Source organism: Marmota flaviventris, chromosome 6 (assembly GCF_047511675.1).
Source record: "Marmota flaviventris isolate mMarFla1 chromosome 6, mMarFla1.hap1, whole genome shotgun sequence".
NCBI lineage: Eukaryota > Metazoa > Chordata > Mammalia > Rodentia > Sciuridae > Marmota > Marmota flaviventris.
In genome coordinates, this window is record NC_092503.1 from 113,964,251 (window position 1) to 113,974,547 (window position 10,297).

The window sequence follows — 10,297 nt, forward strand, 5'->3', positions numbered from 1 at the left end:
GACTGCTTTATTTAGCAGGTCAGGGCAATGCGTGGCTGACCTGAGGGGAGGTCTCTGGATGAGGAAGAAAAATACCTGCCCTTTCCACTGGTACCTTTAGGGTCGATATTTCAAAATTATCTCCTACAGAATGCTACTCCATTGAAATGGTTTACCAAAAAGGTTAGGGAGGGGCCTGGCCTGGTGAAAAAGTTTGATAAAAATGATCTATTCCACAGAGCTTCCCGCTGCAACTTCACAGTTCACATTAGCATAACCAAGGTTCTGAGAATCCCTGTAGCTAAAGGGGCCACCTGACTTTGCTTCACGTGGTGTTGCTCAAAGTGATTTCCTCACAGGAGCCATTTTTCACATAACATCTATGAACAACCATAACTTTAAGAAACGTTGTTTAGTCTGAAAGGGGCTAGGAAAAGTCTCTGAAAATAAACACGCGTGTAACAGGATGCTGAATTGGAATTTTTAATGAGGCAGCAAGATACAATAGATAAGAAACTCTAAAATAATGTTTCAGAGTAAGAAGCAGGTTTTCAAAAGGAAATACCTGAGAACCCAGCTTCATGCCTCTAAAACCACCTTTTTATAAGGAGTTTATAAAAAGCCTTGCAAGTGTTGGTTGAGAAAGAATGTTGGAAGGATTTCTTTGAGAGACCTGCACTGGGTTTCCTTTCCCCACCCCCACAACCAGGAGAGCTGCAGAGTGTGACTCAAGGACTTCACCTAAGGACTCCCAAAAGTTGGGAATTGGGGACCACATTGGACTTCAGCCTTGGAAACCTGGAAGACAAGAGACACAGATGGAGATTTGATTTGGTGGTAGATTGAAGGAGGGCAGTTTTTTTGTTGGAAGGGCTGGCTTTCCTTGAACTTTCCAAGACAAGATTGAATGCCTATTGTCTAAGGACCATGTGTGGTCAATAGGACAGAGGAAGTGAACTGGAACTCCATTTAGATCTCATCCAAGAAGACTACCTGGGAGAAATTATCAAGAATTGTTATGAAATAGACTTTTAGAAAACCAAACCAATGGGAGAAGAATCAGTTAAAAGAAGAGAATGCACGGCCAAAATCATAGAAGGATCCGTTAGAGGGGCCAATGGAAGAGAACCCACCAGAGGGCTTACGAGAAAGTATCTGGCGGAGCCGTTTTCAACAGTACCCGTCAAGTAAAATCTTCCCTGTGGAAGGAGGGGCATCTAGCTTTGGCTAAGTGAGGGGATCAACAAGCCTGATCTCCCAAAGCCATATGAATCTGGATATGTGGACAGAAGCAGTCATTTCAGCACTCTGGACATAGCCAAAGATGTCCAAGAACCTGAGAAGTGTCTATACTTTAAAAATTGTTGAACTTGGGGTAAGAATTGAAGGACTCTGGTGCTCTAGGTGGAGGCTGAGTCAGGTCTTTGGTTCATCACTCCACCATGCAAACACAAGGAAGTCCACCTTATAAATAAAAGTAAAAACTTATAAATGAAGTTATTAAAAACAAAATAAAGCAGAGACATCAATGTCTGCATACTGCACATCTTAACAGTTTTAACCAAGTAAATAGTAAATGTGTAAATGAAACAACAGCAACCATCCAGGGCTAATAAAATCAGAAACAGAAGTTGCTACAACAGGTTCTCTTAAATGTTTAGTTTTCAACAAAAATTACAAGACACACAAATAATAAAGTTGGACTCATATATGAGAAAAAAATTGCAATTGATACAAATTGTCTTGAATGTCCTAAAATGCTGGATTTAGCAGATAAATATTTAAAATAAATGTGTTTAAAAAGCAGAAGAAAGCCATGTTTAAAGATGTAGGAAAGTGTGACAACAATGAATCAACAAATAGAGATTCTCAACTAGGACCTGGCAACTACAAAGAAGAGATCCAAATGAAAATTCAGGAGTTTCAAAGTACAACTAAAAAAAAAACCTCACTAATGGATCAAAAGATCATCCAAGATGGAAAAATAAAGAATAGGTGAACTTAGGGATAGATCAATAGAAATACCAATCTGAAAAACAGAGAGGAAAAAAAATGAATGAACCTTCAGAAATCTTTGAAGTAACATAAACTGTGCCAAAATTCACCTATAGAAATCCCAGGAGAGAGGGGAAAACATTTCTGAAAGTTTTAATCTAGTGATCCCAAGAAACTCAATAGACTTTAAATGGGATAAACATAAATAAAGGCATTGACTAAACAAATCATAATCAAACTTTTTCTTTTTTCTTTTTTGGTACCAGGGATTAAACTCAGGGCACTCGACCACTGAGACATGTCCCCAGCCTTATTTTGTATTTTATTTAGAGTCAGGGTCTCACTGAGTTGCTTAGAGCCTGGCTTTTGCTGAGGCTGGCTTTGAACTCACAATCCTGATCCTCCTGTCTCAGCCTCCTGATCTGTTGGGATTACAGGCATGCACCACCATGCCCAGCAGTCAAACTCTTAAAAAAAACAAAGAGAAATTCTTCAAGGGAGCAAAAAGAAAAATAACACACCTAGGGAACATCAACATGATTAATGGTTGTGTTTTCATCTGAGCAATGGAGACCAGAAAGCAGTAAAGTATTCATTCAAAGTCCTAAAGATATTGTGAACCAGCCCAGTATGGTGGCACACACCTGTAACACCAGCAATGGGAAGCTGAGGCAAGAGGATAACCTGATGAGGCATGAGGCCAGCCTCATCAACTTACCAAGGTCATAAGCAAAGTAGTGAGACCCTTTGTCAGAATTAAAAAAAAAAAAAAAAGAGGTCTGGGATGTAACTGAATGGTAAAGTGCCTCTGGGTTCAATCCCCACTATCAAATAAATAAATTAAATAAATTAAAACTAGAAAAGTAAAAATGTTGTAAACCAATAATTCCACATCCAGCAAGACAGTCTTTTAAAAATTAGACCAAATAAGTCAGGCACAGTGGCACACATCCATAATCCTAGTGGCTCAGGAGCAGAGGGAGGAGGATTACAAGTTCAAAGCCAGCCTTAGCAACTTGACAAGGCCCTAATCAACTTAGTGAGAACTTGTCTCAAATAAAAAGGGCTGGGGATGTGGCTCAATGGTTAAGTGCCTCTGGATTCAATCCCTGGTACCTAAATAAATAAATACAAAATAACCCCCAAAATGTAGTTCTTAAGAAAGAAATCAAAATGATACCCTTAAAAACTTATTTATCACAGAAAGAAAATAGTCAAGGAGTAATAAAAAACAACCAGAAAAAATTGCAAAATGTTAATAAAAAAAATCCAACCACAAAAATAAGCATATTAGGGCTGGGGCTGTAGCTCAGCGGCAGAGTGCTTGCCTAGCATGCGTGAGGCACGGTGTTTGATTTTCAGCACCACATAAAAATAAACAAATAAAATAAAGCCATGCTGTCCATCTACAATTACAAAAAGAAAAAGAAATTTTGAAAAAGCATATTAAATATGAATGGCCTAAAACCTAATGAAAAGGCAGAGATTATCAACTGTATTTAAAAAGCAAGAATCAATTGAATGCTGTCTGCAAGAAACACATCCTAGATTCAAAGATACAAATTGGTAAAAAGCAAAAGGATGGAAAAAGACATAATACCATGTAAACAGTATCCATAATAGAACAGGAGTGGCTACATTAATATCAGACAAAATAAACTTCAGAACTAGAAATAGTATCAGAGACAAAGAAGGATAATTTATAAAGGCAAAATGATCAACACATCAGGAAAATATAATAAATAATAACAGGACCCCAAAATTCATAAAGCAAAAAGTGAGGGAACTTATGAGGAAAAACAGAAAGTTTAACAATGATACTTGACGATTCAATATCCTACTCTCAATAATTGATTAAGACACTAGGCAGTAATTTGGCAAGCACACATATGACTTGAACAACTATACCAACCAACTCAATGTAAACCAACATTTTGTGTGGGGGTGTGTGCACCCACATGTGCATGTGCCTATTATGGTTTGATGTGTCTCCTGCAAAACTCAGGTGTTACCAATGTGATAGTATTAAGAGTTGGAGTCTTTCAAAGGTTATTAGGCCATGAGGGCTTCTCCCTGTGAAAGGATTAAGCCCTTATTAAAAAACCTTTATATAGCACTTGGCTAACTTGCCCATCTGCCTTCCACCATGTAAGAATACAGCATTCCTCCCTTGCAAAGAGTGCAGCCCTTGCCAGAAAATCAACCCACCAGCACTATGATCTTGGACTTCCCAACCTCCAAAACTATGAGAAGATAAATTTCTGTTCTTTATAAATTACTCAGTCTCTGTTATTCTATTATAGAAAAACAAATGTGTGTGTGTGTGTGTGTGTGTGTGTGTTGATTTATTTTATGGGCTTGTATCCATAATAGCACTGGAGTGGCTATATTAATATCAGACAAAATAGACTTCAGAACTGGAAATAGTATAGAAACAGAGGAGCATATTTTATAAAGACAAAATGGTAAATACATCAGGAAGATATAATCAATAATAACAGGACTCAAAAATTCCTGGAGAGGGGCTGAGGATGTGGCTCAAGTGGTAGCGTGCTCACCTGGTATGCATGGGGCACTGGATTCGATCCTCAGTACCACATAAAAATGAAATAAAGATGTTGTGTCCACCGAAAACTAAAAAGAAAATTTAAAAATTCTCTCTCTTTCTCTGAAAAAAAAATTCCTGGAGAATACTTCAAACGTGCTTGAAAACCATACACATTCAGCAGCCATTGGATAAACATCTCATCACTGCAAAATACCTTTCTCTAATACCATTTCTAGTCTAACACACTGGAATGTTCTCTAGGAAAAAACATGGACAAGGCTATAAAACTTAAAATTTTAAAATCAATATGATTAAAATCAACACACTTAAAAGGATTGAAATCATATAAATTATGGAATTTTATCGTAAAGGCATTAAACTATAAAAGAACAACAAAAATAAATCTGTGAAATTCTTAAATATATGGAAATTAAGCAACATACTTCTAAATGGTCTTGCATTAAGAAGATGCAATATTATTAAGATTGCTATGGTTTAGATAAGGTTTAAGTGTATTTCCCAAAGTTAAGTGTGCTAGAAGCTTAGTTCTCCAGTGTAGTGATGTGAGAAGTGGTAGAACTTTTAGGAGATGAGACCCAGTGGAAGGTGGTTAGATCATGGGGTCATGGGTCAGAAGAGATTAATGCTGGCCTCAAGGAGTGAACTAGGTCTTGTGAAAGCAGTGTGCTATCAAGCGAGGTCACCCAATGTGCATGGCCCCTCTGCACACAGACATTGCCCTTTGCACTTCTTTACCATATGGTAACACAGACAGGGTGGCTTTAGGCAGAACTGGAACCATGGTGCTTGGAAGTTCACCAGACATCATGAGCCAATAAGCTTCTCTTCTCTCTATATTAGCCAGCCTCAGGTATTTCACTATAACAACACAAAACAAACTAAGACAATGACATTTCTCCTTATCAAAATTTCAGCAGGGTTTTCTGTTTTTTTATTTTTTAGCAAATAAAAAATTAAAATTTATATAGAAATTCCAAGGAACTAGAAGAAGCCATACAAATTTAAAAATGAAGAACAAAGAGTATTTATATTACATGACTTCAAAACTTACTATAAAGCTACAATAATCAATACAATATGATGTTTATAAAAGAATAAACCCAAAGAAATAACATAAGACATCTACACAAAGACTCATGCAAATGTTCATAGTGGCATGTTTATAATAGTCAAAAAAATTGATAACAACCCAAATATCATCATGGTGAATGGATAAATGAGATATGGTATGTCCACACAATAGAACAATATTCAACAATAAAAAAGAGAAAATTTATGATTCACATCACAGCATGGATGAACTTCCTAAACATTATGGTAAGTGAAAGAATCCAGACACAAAATACTGCATGTTGTATGATGTCATTTATAGGAAATGTCTGGAAAAGACAAATTCACACAGAAAACAGATCCGGGTTACCTTGGAATAAGGAAGAAGGTTCGCTTCAAATGGGCTGGAGAATAATTTTGGGAGTAATAGAAATGTTCTAATAGAGTTAAAATTATGATCCTTATAGAACTCTGTGATTCTACCAAAAAATCATTGAATTATACACTTTCAAGGGGTGGATATTATGGTATGTCAATTATGGAAGGCAAAGCTTTGTTTGTTTTAGTCCCTATCTCTCTTCCTTCCTCCCAAATCCAATCCTGGAGAGGAAAGTGGGTAGGGGAAAAATCAGGACAGAAAGAGAGAAGGCTGCTGACCACATCCTTTCCCCAAAGGCAGTTAGACTGTAGCCAATTTCAGCCAAATGAGGTGGTGTGGAGAGAGAGGGTTAGGAATTCTTAATTTAACTGTAAATTTAAGTGCTAACTAATATGCCAAATGGATAATTTAAACGGAGACTATGTTTGACTCCTTAACATGTTTGCAGAATTTTCTATCAACTACCAATGACCAGAAAAGTCACTGAGCCTGAGTTTTTATGTAGTATCAAGGGAAAACATACACCATAGGTAGAAGAGGGTAGCAGGAGATAAAAGGAAAGTTGATCTCATGACCGTCACCCATGAAATCTAATTTTTAAACCTCTTCTTACACAAGGACCAGAAACAGCAACAAGGATGCATATTCAGCAATATAATTATGTTTGGGGACCATAGAGATTTGAACTCAGAAACTTTTAGATCTGTCTTTGAGTCTTACCTTGGCTATTTAATCTCTGTATGACTTTGGGAAAGTCACTTAACCTCTCTAATATCAAACCTCTTATGTTTGAAATGAGGTTAGTAGTATATACCTAAAGGGGTTACTGTATATACTACTAAGTGGGGTAAAATTTTGAAAGACCATCTATCAGTCTAGGTGTAGTCTGGGTTCAATCAAGAAAGAAGAACCCAACATCTCTAGCAATTAGAGAAATGCAAATTAAAACTATACAGAGATTTCATCTTACTCCAGTCACAAAGGCAATTATCCAGAATACAAGTAACAATAAATTTTGGAGAGGATGTGGGGGAAAAGGTACACTCATTCATATATTGCTGGGACTGCAAATTGGTATAACCACTCTGGAAAGCAATATGTGGATTCCTCAGAAAACTTGGAATGGAAAACTTGACCCAATTATCCGGCTCTTTGGCATATACCTGAAGGACTTAAAATTAGCATACTACAGTGATGCAGCCAATCAATTCACAATAGCTAATCTATGAAACCGACGTAGGTGCCGTTCCACAGAAGAATGGATAAAGAAAATGTGATGTATATATACACATGGAATATTACTCAGCCATAAAGAAAAATGAAATGATGGCATTTGCCAGTAAATGGATGTAACTGGAGACTATCATGCTAAGTGAAATAAGCCAATCCCAAAACACCGAAGGTCCAATGTTTTCGCTGATATGTGGATGATAACACACAATAAGGTACAGGGGGAGGAGGAAAGAATAGAATTTCATTGGATTAGATAAATAGGAATGAAGAGAAGGGATGGGGAATGAGAACAGAAAAGACAGTAGAATGAATTGGTCAGAACTTTCCTATATTTATATATGAATACACGACCAATGAAACTCCACATCATGTTCAACCCCAAGAGCATAAAGTTATAATCCAAGTATGTATGATACATCAAAATACATTCTATGGTCATGTATAAGTAAAAAGAACAAGTTTTTAAAAAAAAAGAAAGAAAGATGAACCACTCTGAGTGACATAAAGTTAAGAGATTTATTACAGTGGTGAGACCTGGCGTGTGTTGCTGGGAGTGGAAGATGCTCTCTGTTGAGGCTACCATATCTACAGCAGGCATTGGCCCAATGTCTGCAGAGCTGGAGGTGGGGTGTGAAATCTGGATGTGAGGCGAGGGAGACCAAGGTTCAGCTAAAACCTGGAAGGGCAAATTGGAGCCATTTCTGCATCTCACCACCTCAATGCTTAATGACACAAGTGACCTGTGGGACAACTGGCACTTTTATACACAGCTCCATCTGCACCTGGCCCAGGATGCAGAGAAGGAAGGAGGGTACCAGGTGAGAACCGGTAGCTATGTGTCCAGCTTCTAGCCTCACCAACAGATTATCACCACGTGCATAAGTTGCAACAGCACCTGCCCAGAGCATAAATGGCAATAGCTTCACTGCTGCCTTTCAAATATTATGCCAATGAGGCCAACCTAACCTGAGATCATACAGAGAAGAAAACTCAGGGAAACAGGTTCTGCTTAGCTAAGTTAAAATGTAGAATAAAAGGCTACCAGAATCCACCCCATGAAAACTTGGCATCCAAACATATTTCTTTCTTTCTTTTTTGTTTGGTACTGGGGACTCAACCACTGAGCCACATCCCCAGCCCTGTTTTGTATTTTATTTAGAGACAGGGTCTCACTGAGTTGCTTAGTGCCTCATCATTGCTGAGGCTGGCTTTGAACTCTCGATCCTCCTGCCTCAGCCTCCCAAGCCTCTGGGATTACAGGTGTGCACCCGGCCCATACATATTTATTTTAAGCATACTCAATATCCATTTTGCCTTGTGTGATGAAGTTGTCTCAGGTGCCATCAGAGCCACAGTAACCTTCTCCTTTCTCTATGAAACTTTTGGTTTTGGCTTTGTTCTGTTATTTAATCCATCTGTGGGTGATGTTCATTCCTTTTTGGGGCTGAGTCATTCAAATACTAAGATACAAAGTAAACGACCATTAACACATCTTATTTTAGATGGTAAAGAAGTGGGAAAAGGGAGGAGGAAAAAAAAGAAAAGTAGGTCAACCTATTCACAGAAAAATAAGAAAGAAATGCTCACAATTATTATAGTTCTCACTTCTGCAGTTGGCCAGATGGTCCAAGACGGCCTGTGTGGCTCCTTCTTCTACTACCCATTCAATATTTCCTTTGCCCTTGGTAAGTGGCCAAGCCTCCTTACTTGATGGGGTTACCCACCTTCACCCCACAGGATCTGGGCGCGAACAGCCCAGGCTGTACCAGCTCCTGGACTTTACCTTTGACTTATCCCAGGACACTGGAGGACCAGGATTTCCCCCAAAGGATCTCTGCGTCCCAGACATCCCACCTACTCCCCTTTATCCCCACCCTGGAGAAAGCAGCAGCCAACTTCCCTCAACCAGACCCAGCACTGCCGTGAGCTCAGCAGCACCTTCTTTGTTGTCAATCCCTGGCAAAAGGAGCGCCCAGAGGCCCGAGGGCAGTTCCAACTTCTGGGATAACAGAATCAGTGCTGTGGTGGATGCCCCCCATCTCTGGAAACTACACACTTTAGACAAAAGGAGCCCAAGGTTCAGAGACGAGAAGCAAACTGTTCACTGGTGGTGATAGAAGGGAACCCACTCCATTCCCATGCCTTGATTCCAGGACCTCTGAATCCTGTCTATGGGAACAGGAGCGCTTACATTACTCAGGGCTCTCCAGAGGAACAGAAACAATAGGCTATATATAGACATATCAGAGATTTATTACGAGAATTAGCTCCCACGATGATGGAGACTGAGAATCCCACACTCTGTCATCCGCAAGCTAGAAAACCAGGCAAGCTGTCGTGACTCAGGCTGGGTCCAGGGCTGGGAACCCAAGGTGCTGCTTTGACTCTTGGTTAAATCCTAGAGTCCACAGGTCCAGGAAGCAGGAGCTCTGGTGTCAGGGGGCAGGGGAAAGTGGCCGTCCCAGCGCACACATGCGCACACACAGAGAATCCTCCTTCCCTTCACCCCTTTGTTCTATTCCGGTCCTTAGTGGATTGAAGGGTGTCTGCCGACATTGGCGAGGGCAGATCTTCTTTATTCAATCTACTGATTCACATGCTAATCTCTTGTGGGAACACCTTCATAGACACGTCCAGAACAAAATGAAATCGAAGGCTCCTTGGTTAAAAATGATTAAGACAGAGACAACCAAACATTATGCCAAAGAAGGACCCCTTCTGAGCACAGGCCCTATGAGACTGTGTAGGTCACAAACCCATGAAGCCAGCTATGAGCAGGACTCTGGGCCTTGGTACCTGGGCCACTTGTTCATGCAATTTCCTGGTGTCTCGGGACCAGCTTGAACCCAAACATGTGTACACTAACCACTTCCCTCTGATGAGGGAGTGATATACCCATAACCAACTTTATGGTTCAATGTGTCAGACGAAGACACTGGGTTCATGATAGGCCACTTAGTTCATGTGGTAACCTGCCTCCACTAAGCCCCAGCAGCGAGACAAAGCCATTTCTCAAAGAAGAGCCATCATCCACACACAGAGTGGCACATCTTTGCTCAAAATCCCGACAGTCTGTGCTGTGATCCACATAT